Source organism: Halichoerus grypus, chromosome 8, assembly GCF_964656455.1.
Source record: "Halichoerus grypus chromosome 8, mHalGry1.hap1.1, whole genome shotgun sequence".
In the NCBI taxonomy this organism is placed as follows: Eukaryota; Metazoa; Chordata; class Mammalia; order Carnivora; family Phocidae; genus Halichoerus; species Halichoerus grypus.
This window is the reverse complement of record NC_135719.1, coordinates 88680919-88703582: the sequence shown is the minus strand read 5'-3', so window position 1 is coordinate 88703582 and position 22664 is coordinate 88680919. Positions and strand designations below refer to the sequence as shown.

The following is a 22664-nucleotide window of genomic DNA, read 5'->3' as shown; positions in this document are numbered from 1 at the left end:
TTCTGGTTAATTATAATGTTTCTTTTACTTCTGAGTTGTTTTTTTTTTAAGATTTTTATTTATTTATTTATTTATTTAACAGAGATAGAGAGACAGCGTAAGTAGGCAGGCGGCAGACAGAGGGAGAGGGAGAAGCAGGCTCTCCGCCGAGCAGGGAGCCCGATACGGGGCTCGATCCTAGGACCCTGGGATCATGACCTGAGCCGTGGCTTAACCGACTGAGCCACCTAGGCGCCCCACTTCTGAGATTTTTTTAATGGTATGTCAAAGGTCGTATTCTTTCCTTACATGATCCTTTAAAAGTCTTTTATATTACAGAGCAAGGGTCTAGTAACCATGGAAATGTTAACTATAAATTTCCTGACTTTGAGCTGTCAAAGAATATTTTAGCTTTCAATAATCTACTACTAAATTCTGGTTTTGTTTTAAATCAATAGCCATAATTCTACCAATGGTTTATACAAAAGAATTATGTGGAGTAATTGTTTAAATTAAAATAAATAACTTATAGAGACTAAGAAGAGAAAATAAATATAGATTTTTTAAATACCTACAGCTTTTGAACATAATATTTTTGAAACTGGCTCAGACTGTATTCTAAAAATTTAAAGATCTAAATCATATCAAGTAGGAAACCAACTGTGAGAAACTGTAGTTCCATATGCTGTTATATTTTAAGTGTGAGCTACTATAATGCAGCTTTTGGATTTTAAATTTTGGTTCATAAATTATTACAATGTTTTTTTAAATATAAAAACAGCACTGGAATAGGTGTTTGATAAATATCTAGACTATAAATCTAGCTGAGTACAGACAAGAATCCAGATACCTATTCATCCCAAATAGAAGGGTTTTAGTTTGATAATTGGCATATCTAAATTCCTATCATTTTTGTCACTAATTAGCTATATAGCCGTGGGTCACAGAATTAACCTCACTGGACCTCAGTTTTCTCAACTGTAAAATAAAGTTTTACATAAGACGATCACTAAGTTTCCTTCCAACTACTTAAAAAACAAAAACGTGACTATGATCTTACATATTTCATTTGGAAAAATATTTGTGAGGAATTTTACAGGGAAAAGTGAATAAAAGCTATTTTTATCCAAAAGCACCAAAATAACAAAACAAGCTCCTTTTTTTTCCCAAAAAGAGGGTACTTCATATAAAAACAAAAAACTAAAAGTTACTTGGTATACTGAATAAATCTCATAGAGTGATCATATTTTCCAAAATAGCTTTTGGAAAATTAAGCTGAATTTTTCAAAGAACTTATATTTAAATTTGTATCGAACTACAATCTACTCTGTCATCCTAAAATACCTCATCCTAGCTCATCTAGAAATTAATGTGTTATATCTATATAAAATGTCATAATTTACAAGATCAATACAATCCTGAAAAGTTGTTGAAGGGACTGCCACTGAGGTGAGGAATGGGAAGGAATTCAATCACAAACCCTTAAAGGTTGAGAAGTCTAATCTAACTTTCTAAATAATATAAAACATCTTTCTACAAACACTCATGACAGCAATATATATAAATTCAGCCAACAAAAGAAAGCTCAAATCATTCCAATGCTTACCACATACTCAAATACAAATTTTGGATCAATAAAAGGATGGAAGAAAATTGTCACTTAAGAATCTTTCCTATCCACTGACAGACAAACAGATAAGATGTGGTATGGAATGCAATATTATGCAGCCAGAAAAAAAAAAAAGAGAGAGATCTTGCCATCTGAGACAACATGGATAGGCCTAGAAGGTATTATGCTAAGTGAAATGAGTCAGACTGAGAATAACAAATACCATATGATTTCACTCATATGTGGAATCCAAAAACAAAAACAAAATTAAATATAAAATATAAAAACAAAACAAATGAATAAAAAAAAAACAAAACAGAATCAGACCTATAAATACAGAGAACAAATGATTGCCAGAGGGGAGGAGGGTAGGGGGCTGAGCAAAAGAGGTAAAGGAGAGTGGGAGATACAGACTTCCAGTTATGGAATAAATAAGTCATGGAAATAAAAGGCACAGCATAAGGAATATAGTCAATAATAAGTAATATGATGCATAGGGACAGTTAACACTTGTGAACATAGCATAATGTAAAAGCTTGCTGAATCACTTTGTTGTACACCTGAAAGTAATGTAACATTGCATGCCAACTATACTAAAAAAAAAATTTTTTTTTAAAGAATATGTCCAGGGCACCTGGGTAGCTCAGTCAGTTAAGCGTCTGTCTTTGGCTCAGGTTATGATCCCAAGGTCCTGGGATCAAGCCCCTGCATCATCAGGCTCCCTGCTCAGCAGCGAGTCTGCTTCTCTCTCTCTCTCTCTCCCCCTCCATCTGCCCCTCTCCCCACTCGAGCTCTCTCCCACTCACATGCTCTCTCTCTCTCTAATAAATAAATAAATAAATAATCTTTTAAAAAAAAGAATTTTTCCTATTTTTTTCTTTTGCTACAGGTGAGACTGGTTTACTTCTGACTTATACTACATAACTTCAGATATGCTTTCTTTTCTGATTTGTCTTTAGTTGCTACGGGAATTGATATTTATAAGACCTCCCCCTTTTAAAAATATGAATGAGTACCTACTAAATTATAAAGATTTAACTTGAAAATGTAGAAACATATTTGAGCTTTTTAAAAAAGGATTATATCTATAGCATAATTTTTGTAAATGGCTGTATTTTCAAATAGGAAAGAAATCAGCAAAGTTTCAGTAACAGGCATAAGGATTATGGGAAAGGGTCAATAAACAGTTAATCAGAAAGTTAGATATCAAGGTTTTATTATTAATTCATTATTTGAAGTTAGCCAAGTGCTTTTAACTTGTCTGTGTCTCTGTTTCCTCATTTTACAATGGTATAAACACAGAATTATAGAGCTCGAAAGGACCTCAGAGATTATCTTGCCCACTGTTCTTATTTTACAGATAGAGAAAATGAAACTCAGAAGTCAAATGACTTGCCCAAAACTTACTCTGCAAAATAGGGATAATAAAAACAACCTTTGCCTACTTTATAGAGGCTTTTATCCAAAGAGGAAATGAGATCATAGATTAAAAAAAAAAAAAAAAAAGAAGGCACTGGTAATTAAGCAACAGGATTAACACTGAAAAAAAATCACTTCAAATAGAAACTTGTCATATCATGTAAGTCAAAATTTAAATTTCTCTCAATGAGCATACCATGTTTATTCTTCTAACCAAATGCTAAGAAAATATTTGCCCATATCTGAGGTCACCACATTCCAAAATGATCGAGACAAGTAACTTAAAATATCTTTTCCATATGCCTAGATGACATAAGCAGAGTTAAATGGCTTTTTGCAAATTAAAGGGAAATTTCTCACAAGTAAAACTAAGCATGAAAATATTCAGTCAAAATACCATTTAAAAATAAGTAAATGACTAAAATAAGGGCTAAGAAGTGACCAGAAAAGAAGTTACACATGTTGTTTGAACATATTTTAATTTCTACATTTTAGTGACCTGTACCTTGTTCCTGTTAATTAGACCTGCCACCTACAAAGCTAAAGAGAAAACAATAAATTTACTGTTACAAGTGACTTCCTAATGAGAACTAAATAATGCAGCAGCTTTAAACTATAACTACTTTTAACACAAAGGATTTTGAGAAAGATTAAGGAATATATCTATGAGAATAGAGATGGAGATGATACAGATAATAGATGGGAAAAAGGTTTTAGGATTGGGGTAAAAATAAACACATAAAACCACCTAATTCCCATCACATCAACTTCAGCAATTTCCAACTTCCCAAACTACATAATTACTTCAGAAGTACCCAAAAGACATCTAAGAAACCTGAGATCACTAAATTGCAAAGAAATAGGAAAATGGACTGAATTTTATGCAACTCATTAAAAGACCATTAAATGAGCAGCTGTTCTTTCATTCTCATTTAAGCACATGGGTCATTATACCTAGGCTTGTTCACAATAATCTTGTACACTGATGAGCAAGTGAATGTGGCAATGTATCTAGAAGTTGTTCTTGCCTGAATAGGTACCTAGTGTATTCATATTTAATATTATAGATCACACATTAATATACATGCTTAAAGGCAGAGTATACATAAGTGGGAACACAGGATAATCCTTACAGAGTTTAACTCTGAGAAATTAATACCAATATTTACATGCGCCAACCAGGGTTCTAGACACTAAGAATACAGCAATGAACAAGATACCTGAAATTCCTGCCCTCGAGAAGCTGGGAAAAAAAGAAAATAAGTAAACCACTCATAATCTTGATAGAAGTCATCTTTCTAGACCTCAGTTTGCTCTCTATACAACTAGAAAAGTAATATTACTTAGGTAAGTATCACCATAACCTTCTCAAACAAAAATTATGCCAAAAACCTATAAATCAATAGGCCTTGTACTCTAATTTTCCCTGATCTATCCCTGCCTCCAGTGGCACATACATAACAGAATGTAGGCCAGTGTAGGAGGTGTAAGCCATGCCATGAAACAGAAGAAAAATAATTGGATCATGGTGAGACTCAACACAAACCCGTGTTCTCTATATAAACTAACTACTTAGTAAGCTATGGTTTCTCAAACAAGATAATAATGATAAATATAGACTATTTGGAACATATTTTCTCAGTCCGAGTTTCAGTACCAATGTCCAGATAAGTCATTTTTATTTCAAATATGTTTCAAATATCATGACTGCCAGTTTAAAAATCTTTGTTATCAATTAGATTAATATATAATCAGACTATGATTTTAAGCCACATTTTATATAATCTTTTTTCTCTTACAGTTGAAGAAATAATTTTATTTTGTATGATGAATGCATACTTTTGAAGAATTGCATCAAAACAGGCATAGTCTGATATTTGAGTCTTGTAGTTAAAACTGCAAACTAGAGGGGCACCTGGGTGGTTCAGTCTATTAAGCCTCTGACTCCTGGTTTTGGCTCAGGTCGTGATCTCAGGGTCATGAGATAGAACCTCACATCAGGCTCCATCCTCAGCATCGGGTATGCTGGGGATTCTCTCTCTCTCTCCTTCTGCCCCTCCCTGTGCTTCTGTATGCACTCTTTATCTCTAAATAAATAAATCTTTTAAAAAAATAAAACAGCAAACTAGTTAGGAGTGAACAAAAAAAAATTAAAGGTTGAAGTTCTGACCAAGCTACTTTGGTACCAGCAAGCAAGATGTACAGAATTAACTCTCTGATTCAAGTATACTCTCAGTAATTCTGAAATATTACTATATAAGACAGTAAATCAGAGTAAAGAAATATATATAGATTCCCAACACAAAATGTTAGCTAATGGCTTGAATCAATCAATCAATCAATCAATCACCACCTCTCCTCTCTCTCAATTCCCCAGTCAACACATGAAAAATCAGAAAGGGGGTGGGGGACACACACACAAAAAAACCCTACAATGAGAAAACTAAAGCTAAAACTTAGACACAAACAAAAAAACTGAAATGTTGATTAGCAATAGGGTCATACTGCTTTCTTACGATTAAATAATGGATCTTTTTTTAAAGGGCAAAGGACAAGTCTTACTTACTTTTGTACCTTCAGGCCAAGCACAGTGCCAGGTACATATTACCCAATAAATGTCTTATTTTGTTGGAAAACATAGAGATAACTAAAAGACACCCTCCATATCCTCCCACCACCAGAATTACTAACCTCTGGCACCAGAGCCCATACTCCTTCCATATAATGTATTGCCTTTCAATAACAGTTACCTCCATCCATCAGCCTCCAAAAGAAGTAGAGACATAGATGTTTCTTATTTCTTACATAGACTCTTGATGAAAGCTCAGAGTATAAATTCCACGGTTTTGTGAAAGAGAGCTATACAAGTGATTCATGAAGGAAACTCAAGAATAACCAGTTAAACATTCCTCAGCTAGGCTCTTTCAATCAGCAATCATCTTAGGCATGTGACAGATATTTGGCCAAACACTATATATAAACTAAGTTCAGTAGCAAATATCTATAAATCAAAAAGCCATGTGTTCCAAAATCAGATGTTCAAATGCAAAAATGTTTTGAGGTAAAAATCCTGACTGATATTCTTGCCTTGGTGGAGGGCTATCCATACCCATCAGCAGTGTAGGCCACAGAGGTTCTTATACACAGGATCAACACATCTATAAAAAACTGGATCTGGTTGCATTTAAATTACCAAATAATTGTGGCAGCAAAGTTCTGCACATAAAACTTTCATCAATACCCTAAATTTGTCCTCTTCTTTTCAAAACAACTGAAAGCATTAAAATCTGTTATTCACAGAAATATGAAGCACCCAAAATCAACACTGACCAAGATTTGCAGGTCCTGGGTTCTATACTAGGAGGGGCTATAGGAATGACCACCATAGGAGAAGCAGACTTGTCTACTGATGACCCATCAGACTGAAGGAAAAACCAACTACTAATGAAGCTATAAGTAAGGTGTCTGGCTCTTTCAAGAACTAATCATTCTAAGTTTTTTATACTCAATTTCATAGGTCCTGTCATATCTTAAAAACCATTCAGAGTTCAGTTAAGTTAGAAACTTCCTTAAACATGAAATATTAAACAATATTATCTTTGCCTAAAAGCCTGTGTATATCTTATGTTCTAATATAGTTAGAAAACATTTTTAGGGGCGCCTGGGTGGCTCAGTCATTAAGTGGCTGCCTTCAGCCCAGGGTCCTGGGATCAAGCCCCGCATCGGGCTCCCTGCTCGGCGGAGAGCCTGCTTCTCCCTCTCCCTCTGTCTGCTGCTCTGCCTACTTGTGCTCTCTCTCTCTCTGTTAAATAAATAAATAAAAATCTTTAAAAAAAAAAAAAAAGAAAACATTTTTACTAAATACCTTCACCCTTTATGTTGAAAACGCAGGGCCTCTGTTCTCTCCCCAAAAAACTATAGCAACAATTCAATTTTATTCTCAGTAATTATAGCATGACTAATTAAACTCTCTGATACGTTTGGTAAAAAAAAAAAAAATTAAGAAACTGTTTCCCCAAGAATAAACAATGGGGAAAGGATAGTTTCTTCAACAAAAGGTGCTGGGAGAACTGGACAGCCACATGCAAAACCATGAACCTGGATCACTATCTTACACTCAACGTAAGATAGATTAAAGAAGAGAAAATAGACCTGAAACTGTAAAACTCCTAGAAGAAAGCAGGGGTGTTAAGCGCTTTGACACTGTATTTAACACCAAATACAACGGAAAAAAGGCAAAAATAAACAAGTAGGACTACATCAAATTAAAAAGCTTCTGCACAGGGGCGTCTGGATAGCCCAGTCAGTTAAGCCTCCAACACTTGATTTCAGCTCAGGTCATGATCTCAGGGTTGTGAGAGCCTCAGCTTTGGGCTCCGTGCTGGGCATAGAGCCTGCTTAAGACTCTCCTGGGATGCCTGGGTGGCTCAGTTGGTTAAGCGTCTGCCTTCAGCTCAGGTCATGATCTCAGGGTCCTGGGATCAAACCACGCATCAGGCTCTCTGCTTAGTGGTGTCTGCTTCTCCCTCTCCCTCTGTGATCTCTCTTGCTTTCACTCTCTCTCTAATAAATAAAATCTTTAAAAAAAAAAAAATTCTCTCTCCCTCTGCCCTTCCCCCATGCCATGATCTCTGTCTCTCCTTCTCTAAAAAAATAAAAATAAAAAGCTTCTGCACAGCAAAGAAAACAATCAACAAAATGAAAAGGCAACCTAGTGAATGGGAGAAAACACATGACAGCCGTATATGATGATAAGGCGTTACTATCCAAAATACAGAAAGAGCTCATATAACTCAACAGCAAAAAACTTAAAACAATCCAAGTAAAAACTCGACAGAAGAACTGAAAAGATATTTTTCCAAAAAAGACATATAAATGGCCAAAAGATTCATGAAAAGGTGCCCAATATCACTCACTAATCATGAGAGAAATGTAAATCAAAACCACAATGTGCTATCAACTCACACCTGTTAGAATGGCTACCATCAAAAAGACAAGAAATAACAAGTGTTGGCAAAAATGTGAAATCCTCATGCACTGTGGTTGGGAATGTAAATTGGTGCAGCCATTAAGGAAAACAGTATGAAAGTTCCTCAAAAAATTAAAAATAGAACTACCATATGATCCAGCAATCTCACTTCTGGGTATATACTTTCCAAAGAAAGTGAAAACAGGATATCAAAGAGATATCTGCACTCCCATGTTTATTGCAGCATTATTCACAAGAGCCAAGATATGGAAACAACCTAAATGTCAATAAACAAATGGATAAAGAAGATGTGGTGTGTACATATGTGTGTGTGTGTATAATAAAATATTACTCAGCTATGAGAAAGAAGAAAATCCTGCCATTTGTGACAACATGGATGGACCTTGAGGGTATTCTGCTAAGTGAAATAAGTCACACAGAGAAAGACAAATACCGTATGGCATCGCATATGTGAAATAAAAAAAACCTCAAACTCATAGAAAGAGAGTTGTAAAGTGGCTGCAAGAGGCTGGAAGGTGGGGGAAATAAGGAGTGGTTATTAAAGGGATACAAACTTTCAGCTATAAAATGATTACGGTCTGAGGAACTACCGTAAAACATGGTGATCATAGTTGATAACACTGTGCTGTGTAACTGAAATTTGCTAAGACGGTATAACTTAAATATTCTCACAAAAAAGAAAAGAAGGCAGGAAGAAAGGAAGGGAGGGAGGGAGAAAGGAAGGAAAGAAGAGAAACTGGCTCTCAAAAAACTTGGTACAATGTAAAGGCACCTAAGAAAACATCAAATTCACAAAGACAAGAATTTGGTTCACTTAGCCCCCACACACATATCCGTACACCATAATCCATGCTTTATAATCCATGCTTTATTAGGTTAATAAACACAGAAATCATACATCCAAAACCAGTACTATCTCATATACAAAGATGCTCAGTGCAATATTTTTTTAAATAAAGAAAAAAATGGTTCAAAGAGCAATGTCCTTTAACGAGAAAACAGTTAAATAAATTATCAACCAACTAACTGTCATTGTTATGCACACAATGATAGAATTGGGGCCCAGCATTCTCTCGTCACCCAGGCTGGGCCCTGCCCCACTCTATTCCTCCTGGTTGAAATGGGCTCGGCCAAGAGCATCCCAGTGCAGCCTCCACTGGGATGGCAGATCCTCATTCACCTAATGCAGGTATCCTGTGCACTCCCATCCAGACGCAAACCCCACAGCCCAACCTGCCCACAGCGAAGCATCTAGAAGGTCCTAGTCAGGCCCAGGACTCAAATCCCCACTTTCCTACCCTTGGCATTGCATGGATACCCATGAAGACCAGCAGTGGAGACCCCCAAACCCACTGGTAAAACAGCTGAGTGAAGTATGTGAGACAGAGGCCCACAAATCAAATTTTCCCCCAGGGCCTGTTATGCCCCCAGAGGCACCTTCATTTGAATTGGGCTTGCCTCTGAACACCCAGTAATCCCGGATGACACTCTGAAGCCAGATTGAGCTCCCCTCCAAGCAGGTATTTTCCAAGGAGGAAACAAGACAGCTCACAGAAACCCCTATGGCCAGCCAGCACTCAAACATACTATTGAGAGATCTGAGGCTCCCAGTTCAGGTTCTAAGCCCAACAGATAGAAACCAAATGGCAAGGTACTAGAGAGATCTCACCTCACCATCCTGCAAGATGACAATGCCTCTGGGATCCTGACAAAAGAGTGTAAGCAGTCTTCTCCCCTAAGTGAAAATGTTAGCGAACTAAAGGAACGGGGCATTCTGGGAACTGGACTTCTAAAAACTTGACACTGAGCAGGGGAGCAAAGCCAGGACCATGACAAGGAAAATCAGCATTTTCCCTTGGTAGAAAACTAGGCCTTGTGAGACTACAGCACTGGGTTCATCCAGGGCGTAGTCATATTCTGTCTTCTCACCCTTTCTTTCCCTGGGAGACTGAGGAAAGGCTCATTTTATCTGACTCCCCCTAAACTAAGATAGGACTAAACTAAGATAAATGTGCGGCATGTATGTAACTTAAAAATTCATTCTCAGCATAATACCCTCCAGTTCCATCCATGTCGTTGCAGTAAGACTGTTGAATCACATATATATTATATACATATATTTGTTTTTAACAAATACATTGTTTTCTATGTTTTTTTGTTTTAAAGATTTCATTTATTCATTTTAGAGAGAGATAGAGAGCACGAGTAGAGGGAGGGGCAGAGGGAGATGGAGAGAGAGAATCTCAAATAGACACTATGCTGAGCATGGAGCCTGATGTGGGACTCAATCTCATGACCCTGAGATCAGGACCTGAGACAAAATCAAGAGTTGGACATTTAACCGACTGAGCCACCCAGGTGCCCTTCTATGGTTTTTTTTATAAAGAGAAGATCTCATAGTTTTACAGTTTCATCTCCTCTAATGCACCTATCTATAAAGTACTTCTCAGTTCCTTCTGGATAGAAGATATAAGTGTTTCATTATCATTCACATGAGCCAAGAAATGTTTGCCAAATTTTCATATCACATATAAACACATATCACAAATTTTAACCTCTACTTATGTAGCTACAAAAAACAGCTCTTAGACAAAATGTGACATTAATTACCCCAAATACAAATATTTTTAAATAAATGCTAACAGAAAATTTGATATTTTGTGAATTTTTTAAAATCTTTCTGAAGCTTTGCTATAAAGCTAATTCTCTTGCACATGAGCCTTTGAAAACACTAATAATGAAAATGCCAGCAGAATTTTAAATACTTTCACTAGGCAACAATACTATATACTGTTGATATTCTAAAAGTAAAAGATTAATAATGTTAGTCTTCTTAGTATTCAACAACTTCATAAACATTTAATTGACTCACTCAAAAAACATTTATTGAGTACCAACCATATTTGCCAGGCATTTGTCAGAAAAGTGCTGGAAATCTAAAAGTGAACAAGATAGTCAAGATCTTACCACCACCCACATGTAGCTTATACTCTAGTGGGTAGGAACAATGAATAAACAAATAAATAAAAAAGAAAATGTCAAATCAGGATAAATGTTCTGATGAAAATAAAACTAGATTAGATGATTTTCACAGCTAGCTGTTCTGAGGTGACATTAAAATGAGGCCTGAATGCCAACAGGGGATGGACAATGAAGATCTAGGGGAAGAAGGTTCCAGATAGAACATCAAGTTCAAGGGCCCTAATGTAGGAATGAATTTGGGGTATCTGAGGAAAAGGAAAAAAGCAAGTATAATGTGAGCAAGGGTGAACATGCTAGATACGGGGTAAGCAGAGGTCAGATTGGGCAGAATCTGCTAAAATAAAGAATTTGGATTAAAGTCTATGTCCAAAGGCTTTTTGTTTTAAATTTAATTACAGGAAGTTTAAATGTGTGTGAAAAAAAAGAGAACAGAGCAAAATGGATTCACATATATTTATCATCCAGTTTCAACAATTATCAATTCATGGCCAGTCTTGCTTAATTTGTACCTTTATTCATTCCCCATCTACCCCTCAGACATATCATTTCATTTACACACATTTTAATATGTATCGCTAAAAGATAAGGGCTCTTCTTGCAAATATAGCCCCTATCGATATTACTATCATTAAATCATTATTTTTAATAATAATTTATTAAAATCACCAACTATCTAGCCAGTGTCCAAATTTTCCTGGGTATCAATTTTTCCTAAAGCTCACTGGTTCAAATCAAATCCAAATAAGGTCCAGATACAGCAGTTAATAAGTTTCTTGGTCTTTTAATCTATAGATTATGATTCCTTCACTTTTTTCTCCTTACAATTTATTTGTTGGGAAAAAAAAAACTGGGTTACTTGTCCTATAGGCTTTTCCATACTCCAAATTTCCTGATGGCTTCCTCTGTCTATTGTATTTCCTATAAACTGGTAGTTAGATCTGAATGTTTAACCAGATTCAGGTTCAAGCTTCTAGCAAAACTACTCCACAGTTGATGTTATGTACCCTGACTGGGAAGCATATAATGTGTTCTCTCTACATGCATATATTAGCAGTCAGTAATCATTACTCTTAGATCTATTATAATACTTAATTAGGGGCTGTAAAATATTGATATTATAATTCTACCATTCCTCCTTTATTTATCAACTAAAATACTTCAGTAAAGGAAAAACTTCCTTCATCAACCATTTGCTTAACAGTGTAAGAAAAATAGGACAAATACTTGATTCACTTTATTTTTAACTTTTTCAAATAATAAAACGGATGCTTAGCATACTGGTTAGTTTCAGCACAGAAGTTTTTAAAGATCATTCTGAATACTGTGAGGAGAATACAGTGGTATGTAAGAAAGCAAGAGTGAAGGCACAGATACCACCTAGGGCTCTTGCAGGAGTCTAAAGAAATGATGATGGGTTATGCTAGGATGGTAGAGAAGATGAAGAGAAGTAAACAGATTAAAGATATATTTGGAATGTAAAGTCTAGAGGACTTGCTGATAGATTATATATACATGGTAAGGGAGAGAAAAAACTCAAGAACAAGTCCCAGGGTTTTGGTCTAAGCACCTTGGTTTATGGGAAACACTAAAAGGAGGAGCAGATTGAGGGAAAATTTAATAAATATTTACCAAATCCTTATTACTGGTTTTCTTTTTCTTTATCCTGACTGAAAATAATTTAAAATTTCAGGAAGTAGAAATAAAATACTGTCTTACAGTATTTTTCAATAATAATGCTTTTTTCCCTAGAATAAAAATAACACTAAATAAGATAAATTTCTACTGTTTTTCCTCAGACAATTCATTTTCTCACCTTCCCCCCCACACACATATATTAACAAAAGATATGGTGGGTAAAAAGTTTTACCCTTGATCTTAGCCAAAAGTCCGAGAAGCGATACTGGGTAGAAAATTTTGAAAGACAGTAATAAATATTATTACTATCTTTTGTATGAAAACAATGAATCATGGATCACTGCATCAAAAACTGGTGATGTATTGTATGGTGACTAACATAACATAATAAAATTAAATTAAAAAAATAAAAACATTTTTTATTTAAGTTCAATTAATTAACATATAGTATATTATTGGTTTCAGAGGCTTGGGCCTGTGATTCATCAGTCTTACAATAAATATTATTTTTTAAAGATTTTATTTATTTGAGAGAGAGAGAGAGAACACAAGCAGGGGGAGGGGCAGAAGGAGAGGGAGAGGCAGGCTCCCCACTGAGTAGTGAGCCCGACATGGGGCCTGATCTCAGGACCCTGGGATCATGACCTGAGCCGAAAACAGATGCTTAACCTACTGAGCCAGCCAGGTGCTCCAGTAATAAATACTATTTTAACCCAGACTGATTATCAATCTCTCACATCAGCTAATAGATCACCACAAATACAATGGATATATGAACAGATGGATAGAGAAAAATTAGAGAAACAGAGCTCAAAAACATTAACCAGTTACTTAGTATTAACAACTTAATCTTGGGGGAAGATGGGCTAATTTTCCATTCTCCCATTTCTAAGTGAGTAATAATAATTCAAATTGTCCTGTTGGGTCCCTTGTCTCTCCCTCAAAGTAAAAGGGAGAATATGGAAGGTTTAGAACAGAAAAGAAAGAGCCTAACCTCAACCTATTATCGACAGAAATAAAAACAGTTAATATTACTTTCTGAATGACAAGATTTCTAGACACAATACCTAAATTTTCATATACAAAATGAATATCAGATTTGCCACAAATCATTTCTTCATATAAAAATTTCATAATGTTATCCTATTTTGATAATATATATTTACAGAATATCTGATTAACTGGCAAGATAAAAATGACAAATGATTCACTCCTATGTAATGAATCATTCTTATATGTATTACACTGACAGGTAACAGCTAAACAAATGCTATTGACTCCATTAGGTCTTATAACTATACTTATGTATAAGTATAGTTTATTTAATAGTAACTGCATTCTAGGATACAATGTCCTTCTTTTAATATGCGAAGGTAGCTCTGGGTTACATCTCCCCACATCAACACTGCCCCTGTTAACTGGACTCTACTGAACTACTCAGAGCAAAAGAAACAGTTCTGTCAGCTAAAAAGCAAACTATAAAGTGAGAAAATAAGATAAACACAAATTCTACATATTACAAATACAGATAAAATATTTCAATAATTAAAGAGAGGAGATACCCTAGACCTATAGGACACTGTTGAAAGAAAGGAGTCTAAGTTCATTTGCAAAAGCTATTATGTCAGAAGAATTTTTTTAAAAAGATTCATAAGATCTTCAATATAAACATTAAAGTATATAGAATTCTATTTTCTGTGTACAGTTATAGAATATTTTGAATTCTGAGATAGAATTTTCTTTAAGTACTATATTTTATCTTACTTTTAATGCTTTTCTTGACATTTATTTTAAAAGAAAGATAATTAACTGTTTTGTGCTTCTGTGTGTTTTTCTTACTGAGAATCATGAACGTTTTAATGCAAATCAGCTCCACCAAACATCTTCATAGATGACATAATGTATTCTGAATATCAATTATTGAAAAATGCAGTCAGAAGATTTCCAAATCATTTGTTTAAACACAGAATGTACAAATATCAAACAATCAAACATTCTCTGTAATACAAAATAGATCCTTTATATTCATGTATATGACATAAGGCTGACTGACTCTTAGCCTTAAATTCTTTTGCTAATCTATATTCTCCATCTAAAATAGCACTTTTTTTTTTCCTCATTCCACTTCATTCCTACTGCCTCCCCCTACCCCTTGGTAAAATTTTCCCTGTTTCTTCTTTCTCATTCTCCCTGTCTAGATGCTAAGCAATCCCCAAAATAAATGACGGCTTGTTTCTCCACCAATCTTCTAATATATTATCCTTAACCTGCATATAAGGTGAGAAACAGAGTGATGGCTTAGCCTGACAGTAGCAAAGCACATATTTTCAATCCCTTAACCTTTCTCACTGCGATTTCTTTGACCTTCTCTCAAAAATACTTTGTCCCACACTCAACTGTAAAAATTAGTGTAATATAGTTTCCAAGGAGTTGGTTAGAACATCACCCTAATTACGTTAAATGAGTTAGAGATATGCAGACCCAGAATTTCAAGAATTTCAAGGATTACCTGATCCTGAGGAAAACTGTTCTTGCTGTTTTAGGTTGATTAGTACCAAGACAACAATTTATTACCATAAGGTATATACCTTCCAAGCAAACCAGACCTTTCCATCAATGAATCAGGATATTCATTCATTTTAAGTATTTCAGAATGTTAAATTGTATAGTAAATTCAAAATTGAAATAAAGGAGCTGACTGATAGAGGATATCAATGTAACCTATATTTAGACTCACATTCTTGAAAGAGCCACATAAACCATACACCACTAATTACTTAGGCCACAGGCCTCTCTAGAGACTAATCAACGAAAACTTCACCCTCCATATTTCCTTTTAGCAAGGCATTAATACTTTCTTTTTTACTTTATTCAGTATATTTTCACAATAGCTTATAATTTCCAAACACAGACCTTAAAATATGTCAATTATACTTTAAAGTAACAATTTCTATATGACACTTAGGGAAATATTACTGTGATCAGTAAAATATGTGCAAATTAGATTTGGGGATGAGAAGGCATTCTATTCTGTATGCAGAAATTCTCACTTAAGAATGTTGTCTTACTAATCTTAAGACAATGACTGTTCTTACTTTTCTGTCTCGTACCTTTTTCCCTTTCTTAATGTCAAAGCAATGAAGGAAGGTTATCAACCACCGGAAGATACTGGAGAAATCATGAAGATACGAGATTATGAAAATAAAAATTGAGCTTTGAATAAGAAAAGGAACAAGGTGGGCGCCTGGATGGCTCAGTTGGTTAAGCGACTCCCTTCGGCTCAGGTCATGATCCCAGAGTCCTGGGATCGAGTCCCACATCGGGCTCCCGGCTCAGCGGGAAGCCTGCTTCTCCCTCTGACCCTATCCCCTCTCATGCTGTTTCTCTCTCTCTCTCTCTCAAATAAATAAATAAATAAAATCTTTAAAAAAAAAAAGAAAAAAAAAGAAAAGGAACAAGGAATTGAGAACTGGTGCAGATATGCAGGCAAGTGTTGAGGTGGGTGGGGAAAACTAAGTTTTCTGTCATTCTCACTCTTGATACTCAGGACACCCTAAGAAACAGTATCACAGAGGCATTTGAGGAGTTTGGGTTCTTGCATTTGTTAACTACTGTGACACACCAAACAAGAGTGTCTACTTTCAGGAAAACTTCATCCTTATTTCTATATGGACTCTCACAAAAAAATTCCTTACCAGTTCTTCAAGGTGTTTTCTCTCTAAACTTCGTAGGTCCAGGCAAAAGAATGCCTTCCTCATCCAGGAAATCTTTGGATCAGAAAAGAGCAGCACGGAGGGCACGTGGCTGGCTCAGTCAGTGGAACATGCGACTCTTGATCTCAGGGTGGTGGGTTTGAGCCCCACCTCAGGTGTAAAGATTACTTAAAAATAAAGTCAAGAGATTTTGTTGACTGTTTCCTTTGCTTTGCAAAAGCTTTTTATCTTGATGAAGTCCCAATAGTTCATTTTTGCCCTTGCTTCCCTTGCCTTTGGCGATGTTTCTAGGAATAAGGTGCTGCAGCTGAGGTCGAAGAGGTTGCTGCCTGTGTTCTCCTTTAGGATTTTGATGGACTCCTGTCTCACATTGAGGTCTTTCAACCATTTGGAGTCTATTTTTGTGTGTGGTTTAAGGAAATGGTCCAGTTTCATTCTTCTGCATGTGGCTATCCAATTTTCCCAACACCATTTGTTGAAGAGACTGTCTTTTTTCCATTGGACATTCTTTCCTGCTTTGTCGAAGATTAGTTGACCATAGAGTTGAGGGTCCATTTCTGGGCTCTCTATTCTGTTCCATTCATCTATGTGTCTGTTTTTGTGCCAGTACCATACTGTCTTGATGATGACAGCTTTGTAATAGAGCTGTAACTGTGATGCCGCCAGCTTTGCTTTTCTTTTTCAACATTCCTCTGGCTATTCAGGTTCTTTTCTGGTTCCATACAAATTTTAGGATTATTTGTTCCATTTCTTTGAAAAAAGTGGATGGTATTTTGATGGGGATTGCATTGAATGTGTAGATTGCTCTAGGTAGCATTGACATCTTCACAATATTTGTTCTTCCAATCCATGAGCATGGAACGTTTTTCCATTTCTTTGTGTCTTCCTCAATTTATTTCATGAGTATTTTATAGTTTTCTGGGTACAGATCCTTTGCCTCTTTGGTTAGATTTATGCCTAGGTATCTTATGGTTTTGGGTGCAATTGTAAATGGGATCGACTCCTTAATTTCTCTTTCTTCTGTCTTGTTGTTGGTGTAGAGGAATGCCACTGACTTCTGTGCATTGATTTTATATCCTGCCACTTTACTGAATTCCTGTATGAGTTCTAGCAGTTTTGGGGTGGAGTCTTTGGGTTGTCCACATAAAGTATCATATCATCTGCAAAGAGTGAGAGTTTGACTTCTTCCTTGCCAATTGGGATGCCTTTTATTTCTTTTTGTTGTCTGATTGCTGAGGCTAGGACTTCTAATACTATGTTGAATAGCAGTGGTGATAGTGGACATCCCTGCCGCGTTCCTGACCTTAGGGGGAAAGCTCTCAGTTTTTCCATTGAGAATGATATTCACTGTAGGTTTTTCATAGATGGCTTTTATGGTATTGAGGTATGTACCCTCTATGCCTATACTCTGAAGAGTTTTGATCAAGAAAGGATGCTATACTTTGTCAAATGCTTTTTCTGCATCTATTGAGAGGATCATATGGTTCTTTTTCTTTCTTTTGTTAATGTATTGTATCATGTTGATTGATTTGCAGATGTTGAACCAACCTTGCAGCCCAGGGATAAATCCCACTTGGTCGTGGTGAATAATCCTTTTAATGTACTGTTGGATCCTATTGGCTAGTATTTTGGTGAGAATTTTTGCATCCATGTTCATCAGGGATATTGGTCTGTAGTTCTCCTTTTTGATGGGGTCTTTGTCTGGTTTTGAGATCAAGGTAATGGTGGCCTCATAAAATGAGTTCGGAAGTTTTCCTTCCATTTCTATTTTTTGGAACAGTTTCAGAAGAATAGGTATTAATTCTTCTTTAAATGTTTGGTAGAATTCCCCTGGGAAGCCATCTGGCCGTGGGCTTTTGTTTTTTGGGAGATTTTTGATGACTGCTTCAATTTCCAAAATCTATAAAGAACTTATCAAACTCAACACCCAAAGAACAAAGAATCCAATCAAGAAGTGGGCAGAAGACATGAACAGACATTTTTCCAAAGAAGACATCCAAATGGCCAACAGACACATGAAAAAGAGCTCAATATCACTCGGCATCAGGGAAATCCAAATCAAAACCTCAATGAGATACCACCTCACACCACAAGTCAGGAAATGACAGATGTTGGCGGGGATGCTGAGAAAGGGGAACCCTCCTACACTGTTGGTGGGAATGCAAGCTGGTGCAGCCACTCTGGAAAACAGTATGGAGGTTCTTCAAAAAGTTGAAAATAGAGCTACCATATGATCCAGCAATTGCACTACTGGGTATTTACCCCAAAGATACAAATGTAGGGATCCGAAAGGGTACGTGCACCCCGATGTTTATAGCAGCAATGTCCACAATAGCCAAACTGTGGAAAGAGCCAAGATGTCCATCGACAGATGAATGGATAAAGAAGATGTGGTATATATATACGATGGAATATTATGAAGCCATCAAAAGGAATGAGATCTTGCCATTTGCAACGACGTGGATGGAACTGGAGGGTATTATGCTGAGCGAAATAAGTCAAACAGAGAAAGACATGTATCATATGACCTCACTGATATGAGGAATTCTTAATCTCAGGAAACAAACTGAGGGTTGCTGGAGTGGGGGGTGGGGTGGGAGGGATGGGGTGACTGGGTGATAGACACTGGGGAGGGTATGTGCTCTGGTAAGCGCTGTGAATTGTGCAAGACTGTTGAATCTCAGATCTGTACCTCTGAAACAAACAATGCAATATATGTTAAGAAAAAAAAAGAAGAAGAAGAAGATAGCAGGAAGGGAAGAATAAAGGGGGGGAAATCAGAGGGGTAGACGAACTATGAGAGATGATGGACTCTGAAAAACAAACTGAGGGTTCTAGAGGGGAGGGGGGTGGGAGGATGGGTTAGCCTGGTGATGGGTATTGAGGAGGGCATGTTCTGCATGGAGCACTGGGTGTTATGCACAAACGATGAATCATGGAACACTACATCTAAAACTAATGATGTAATGTATGGGGATTAACATAACAATAAAAAATATATAAGAAAGTATAAAGTAAAAAAAAATAAAGTCAAGAGAGAAGGAAGCAGGGAGGCAGGGAGGCAGGGAGGCAGGGAAGGCAGGGAAGGGAGGGAAGGAGGGAGGGGGAGACAGGGACAGAGGGAGAGGGAGAAGGAGGGGAGGGGGAGGGGGAGAGGGAGAAGAAGAAGAAGAGAAAGAAAGAAAGAAAGAAAAAAGAAAGAAAGAAAGAAAGCAGCATTGGGAGCCCAGATGAGAATGCGTACCATAAATATGAAATAGCACCAATCTGGACAATATGTCATTTCCTTCAGGTAGATTCAGCAACCTGACTATGCAAATGGACAAACTGCAATTCTGATACAGGCATGGGCATCTGAAAGACAAGGAGGACAATGGTGAGAAAATCATCTAAAGGATGATGATGAACTTCAGGTTCAGTAAAGGGACAGATGGACTCAGAGAAAGTAAAGATGTCAGGATTTAAAGGTCTTGGTGAGATTAAACAGAGAACAACGTCCATTAAGTAAGTTAGGGAGTGAGAAAGCTAGAAGGTTAAAGTCAGAGTAGGACAATGAAATATAGTATTCAGAGGTAGGAGAGGTTCTAATGGTAACAAAAGACTATGTGAAAGGGCTGCTGAAAGAGAAGGAGTCAAAATAAAATTTATAGAAGTTGAGATGAAAGAATCAAAAGAGATGACCCAGGATGATGGCATAAGTCAATGTGGAAAGACTGCAGGCCAAATGCCAAAGCTCTTGATAAGTAATGAGAACTGGTCTAAATCCTTGGTAGTAGGTACTTACTATGTGGTTCACTGGCATTATCTAGGAGCTTGTTAAGAATGCAGAACATAGGGCGCCTGAGTGGCTCAGTTGGTTAAGCGACTGCCTTCGGCTCAGGTCATGATCCTGGAGTCCCGGGATCGAGTCCCGCACCAGGCTCCCTGCTCAGCGGGGAGTCTGCTTCTCCCTCTTCCGCTTCCCCCCTCTTGTGCTCTCTCTCTCTTTCTATCTCTCTCAAATAAATAAATAAAATCTTAAAAAAAAAAAAAAAAAAGAATGCAGAACATATGGAGCACCTGGGTGGCTCAGTAAAATAAGCGTCTGCCTTCAGCTCAGGTCATGATCCCAGGGTCCTAGGATCGAGCCCCAGGTTGGGTTTCCTGCTCAGCGGAGAGCCTGCTTCTCCCTCCCCCTTTGCCCACCCCGCACCCCCACTAGTGCTCTCGCAAATATTTTTTTTAAAAAAGTGAAAAATTTTTAAAAATTTTAAATTTAAAAAAAAAGAATGCAGAATATAAGGCTTACTGAATCAGAATCTGCATTTTAATAAAAACTTCAGGTGATTTGTGGACAGTCAAGTAATAGATTTTAATAGAAATATAGCTAACAGATAATAGGAAATACACAGGTAGTAAGTGGATGATCCCATAACATGATCGTTGAAAGAGAAGTGAGATTTTTTTAATTCAATGGTTAAAGAACATTGGTTTCATAATGCCAGTAGAGAATTAGGCAAATCCTAATAATATCTGTGGAGCTTGAGAATTCAGAGTAAATAAGAATCATATATATTCTTTTAATATTTTGATATGGTTTTCCTATCCCCTTCCTTTATATTTCTCCAGGCTTATCTTCTGTCTTGGGATTTGGTTTTTGTTGTTTTGTTTTCATTTTAGGTTGCCTCTAATTTCTTTTGTAAAAATATGGGATATTTGAAAAATCAATTCAAAAAAGTATTCATATATATACATACATATATGTACACTCTTGTGTATCCCTTTCTCTAACCTAATATACTGACCAACTTATTTTCAAAAATTCTATGTATGTCTATCCAATCTTGTTAACATATCGTCTCCACAGAAATATTCTTTGCCTAACCTCCAGTTTTGAAAATGAACATAAATGATCAAATATTATATGACAGAGTTCTCCCCCACTTTCTCCCTGAAACTAAACTTTATGAGACCAGGAATGGATATACCTATACAACAAAACACAATTCTGAAGAATATCTATTCATAAATCACTACAAAAAACTCCAAAGAAAAAGAGAAACTAGAAAGCTTAGCTCATTTTAAGACATTTCTTCATATAGGAAATAAAAAACTTTATTCCTAACCTACTAATCAACTAACAACGCTTTAAGTGCTACCAGAAATACTAAAATTTGAAGGTAATTCCTCTCCTCAGACATCAGGTGGACACACTCCTGCCTTGGACTGTCTAGATTATCATTACCTTCTTGGCAGAAAGAAAATACATGGAGAGATATTTAAATCTATTCTTCAAAGTACCTGGAAGCATACCAAATAACAGAGTATAAAATAAAAACAGGAGTGGGAAGACAAGGAACTGTTGAAGGCCCATCCCAATCATCTGAATCTGAGAATCAAGCTCACAAAATTTAGTCTATAAAAAAGCAAAGCTCACATGACAAAATCACTTATCACAAACTCTGTAAGGTTGTAGCCTCTGATGAAATAGATACCCAATGACTGAAAAACCATGTAACTGGCCACCTCTTATCTCAGTTCTCCAAATAACTTGACTTTCAATTTTTTTTTTCCCCTGAGTAGTTAAGCTCCTGTTGCATTTTTTTTAAAGATTTTATTTATTTATTTGTCAGAGAGAGAGCACAAGCAGGGGAAGCAGCAGGCAGAGGGAGAAGCAGGCTCCCTGCTGAGCAAAGAGCCCGATGCAGAACTCGATCCCAGGACCCCGGAATCATGACCTGAGCCAAAAACAGACGCTTAACCGACTGAGCGACCCAGGTGTCCTGCATTCGTGATATATATAGCCTGAAGGTAAAACAAATCACAATAATTTAAGTGAAACTGAGGACATAAAATACCTTGTTCAGAATATGTGAGTCATGACATAAGTAGTGACAGTTATTTTTAAAGTTAGTATTGACAACCTAAAAGCACTCAAATTCTCAAGTGTTGTATTTAAATATAAAGGTAATCATGCAAAATTTATAGAAGGCCAGCAATGAACCATTACTTTTATTTCTTAAGTAAAAAGTGAACTTCCAAATGAAAATGAAGAGCAATTTCAAAGAAAAAATAAATAAATGAAACAGAAAGGTCAGAGATAGAAGGGTTATGGGTTCAAACTGCCTATACTCTTTTCTATAAAGAAAGAAAGAAGTAATTCAACTATTAATTCAACTAGCATGACCAGAAAATTTTAATCATTATTGTAGTCCTGGGTATGTGCTAATGAAAACATGAAATAAGTAGGATGCTTATGGAGATCACTGTCAAATTTTAGGGTAGTGGTAATACATATGGTCACTCGATTTACAACCAAGGTGCCACTATAATTAAGTATTGGAACAACTGGATATCC

At 36.3% G+C, this 22664-nt stretch overlaps 1 protein-coding gene and 1 pseudogene across 8 annotated transcripts in view; one reads left to right on the top strand and one right to left on the bottom strand.

Moving 5' to 3' along the window:
* Positions 1–22664, bottom strand: part of NUBPL (NUBP iron-sulfur cluster assembly factor, mitochondrial) — a 215709-nt gene that overhangs the window by 53918 nt on the left and 139127 nt on the right. The gene's annotated exons all lie outside the window — the stretch shown is intronic.
* Positions 9159–9867, top strand: LOC118555215 (cell division cycle-associated protein 3-like; annotated as a pseudogene).